We start from the raw sequence: 3,712 nt of genomic DNA on the forward strand, positions 1-3,712 counted from the left end.
GAGGAGGATTCCTACTCCAATCCTACTCCAATTAGGATTGGAAAGTGGAGTCCTTCTCTTCCTTCCCACCTCCCTTTTTTTCTTTGGTTTTCTTTCCTTGGCGCCAAGGCCCTCTTGGGCTGTTCCACCAGCCCACTAAGGGCTGGTGCACCACCCCTAAGGCCATTGGGCTTCCCCCGGGTGGGTTTCCCCCCTCCCGATGAACTTACGGAACCCATTCGTCATTCCCGGTACAATATTGGTAATGCCCGAAAACCTTCCAGTAACCAAATGAAACCATCTTATATATCAATCTTCGTTTCCAGACCATTCCGGAAACCCTCGTGACGTCCGTGATCTCATCCGGGACTCCGAACATCATTTTGTAACCTCACATATAACTCAACTATACTAAAACATCATCGAACCTTAAGTGTGCAGACCCTGCGGGTTCGAGAACTATGTAGACATGCCCCGTGGTACTCCTCGATCAATATCCAATTGCGGGACCTGGATGCCCATATTAGATCCTACATATTCTCCGAATATCTTATTGGTTGAACCTCACTTTCAAGGATTCATATAATCCCGTATGTCATTCCCTTTGTCCGTCGGTATGTTACTTGCCCGAGATTCGATCGTCAGTATCCGCATACCTATTTCAATCTCGTTACCGGCAAGTCTGTTTACTCGTTTCATAATACAAGATCCCATGACTCACACTTCATCACATTGCTTGCAAGGCTTGTGTGTGATGTTGTATTGCCGAGTGGGCCCCGAGATACCTCTCCTTCACACGGAGTGACAAATCCCAGTCTTGACCCATACTAACTCAACGGACACCTTCGGAGATACCTGTAGAGCACCTTTATAGTCACCCAGTTACGTTGCGACATTTGATGCACACAAGGTATTCTTCCGGTGCCAGTGAGTTATATGATCTCATGGTCATAGGAATAAATACTTGACACGCAAAAAACAATAGCAATAAAATGACACGATCAATATGCTACGTATATAATTTGGGTCTTGTCCATCACATAATTCTGTTAATGATGTGATCCCGTTATCAAGTGACAACACTTGCCTATGGCCAGGAAACCTTGACCATCTTTGATCAACGAACTAGTCAACTAAAGGCTCACTAGGGACAGTGTGTTGTCTATGTATCCACACATGTATTTGAGTTTCCAATCAATACAATTCTAGCATGGATAATAAACGATTATTATGAACAAGGAAATATAATAATAACTAATTTATTATTGCCTCTAGGGCATATTTCCAACAAGAAAAGGCATTAGAATTACTCTACCAAGAGGTATACAGCATAAAATCACTATAAAGAACAGTAACAAAACATGATGCAAAATGGACGTATCAACTCCCCCAGGCTTAGACCTCGCTTGTCCTCAAGCGAAAACCGATAACGAAAATGATGACCGCATGCTTTGAGAGAGAGGTGTCGATAAAAACAAAATATGGACATAGTAGCATCATGCTCATTATTATTACGACAAATAAAACTTTATAAAATACTTCATCACAATATTTTCATTATATAACTTTCATCATAAAGGCTTCTTATAAACAAGTAACAATTCATCACAACATCGAAGTATGAAGCATAAACTCTATTGAAAACTAACAAACTATGTTTTCAGTCAACTTTGCAACACAATTCATCACATGTTCAGGAAGGGTCGCATTGGAGCTTTTTAAGCAAGTCTACATACTCAACCATCATTTAGTCTTGTATGATTTCTAACACTCACCACATACATATGAGCAAAAGGTTTCAACCAGACACATAGAAATATTGGTGCTTAAAGTGTCGCCTCCCAACATATTCACCTCAAGGGTGATGTCAATAATAATAACTCATGACCACGCACATTCAACTCGATATATATGTCTAGATCTTTCCCCAACACATGATGCTTGCCAAAGAGAAGATAAAGGGGAGTAGAGGAGAATACTTTGGCTCTTGCATAAAAGTAAATACATAAAAGTAAAAGATATGCCCTTCGCAGAGGGAAGAAGAGGTTCTCATGCCCTTCTTTCTTGGATGCCAGATCTCTTAGTGCAAAGGAACGTTGTGTTATATTACCCCTTGTGATGGCAACCTTTATTATGCAGTTCGTTGCTTTTATTATTTCCATCACAAGTCCGCACAACGCCAAAATTTCCCTTACACTAAATGATCAAACATATTTAGAAGCATTTTTTATTGCTTTGTGCACGGATGACAACTTACTTTAAGGATCTTACTCAATCCATAGGTCGGTATGGTGGACTCTTAAAACATGGATTTGGGTTTAAGGTTTTGGATGCACAAGTAGTATCTCTACTTAGTGCGGAGTTCTGGCTAGCAAAGATATTGGTCAAGAACCACATGTTAGAGGATCTATAACAATATAACTTCTATGTGAATGTGGACAAACATAAATCACTATGTTGTCTTCCTGGTCCAACGTCAAGAGTTTTGGCATATTATAATTAATGGGGGCTCACAATCATAAAATTTTTAAGGATAGTGTATTTGCATGTAAATCTTCTCTTCCCTTATTAATTCTTTCATGTGTTGCGCCACCGACCAATGCTATGTGTGTAAACCTTCAACAAATTTTACACCTTATACTTTTCCTTATGTGAGTCTCTATTAGCAAGTTTAATAGTAACATCTGTGTCTTCTATTTCGGCGGGTGTTATCTCATGCATAATTTCTTGATATAAGGTAAAAGGAATAGCACTAACACTAGCACCCATATCACATAAACCATGATAGCAATGATCTCCTACTTTGACCGAGACAACACGCATGCAAACAACGGATCTATTTTTATCTTTAGTATCAGGTTTGGCAATTCTAACAGCTTCATCATAGAAATAAATAACATGCCCATCAATATTATCTACCAAGAGATATTTAACCATTGCAGTGCTAGGTTCTACCTTGATTTTCTCATAGGGTTTAGTTGTTCTAACATAGCTTCTTCTAACCACGGCTGAAGCTTTAGCATGTTCCTCTATCCTAATAGGGAAAGGTGGTTTCTCGATATAAGTAGTAGGCGCAACTCGGTCAACATTGTAAATGATAGTTTCATCCTCAACTTCAATTGGTTCTTCAAATTTTTCTTTAATGGGTGGATGATATTTAAACCATTTATATTTAGGGAGATCAACATGAGTAGCAAAGGTTTCATAGAAGGATGCACTATCTCAGAGGTAAGTCCATATTAAGTGTTAAAATCATTGAAAGCATCAGTGTTCATAAAAGATTTAAGACAATCAAACTTAAGTTTTATACCTGACTCTTTACCTTCGTCAAGTTCCCAATCTTCAGATTTGCGTTTAATTTTTTTAAAAAGATCACAGCTGAATTCAATAATCTTCTTCATAAAAGAACCAGAACAAGAAGTATCGAGCATGGTTTGATCATTACGAGAAAGTCGAGCATAAAAATTCTGAATAAAAATTTGCCTAGGGAGCTCATGATTGGCGCATGAATATAACATTGTCTTCAGCCTCACCCTAGCTAGAGCGATACTTTCTCCTTCACGAGGCCAAAAATTATAGATAAAATTCTGATCACGATGAACAAGATGCATAGGATATTTTTTTTGGTAAAACTCCAATAGCAATCGATTCCAGTTCCAAGATCTTGTATAATCACATAGCCTATACCATGTTAATGCTTCCCCCCCAAAGATAAATGGAAAACCTTCTTATT

Source organism: Hordeum vulgare, chromosome 1H, assembly GCF_904849725.1.
Source record: "Hordeum vulgare subsp. vulgare chromosome 1H, MorexV3_pseudomolecules_assembly, whole genome shotgun sequence".
In the NCBI taxonomy this organism is placed as follows: Eukaryota; Viridiplantae; Streptophyta; class Magnoliopsida; order Poales; family Poaceae; genus Hordeum; species Hordeum vulgare.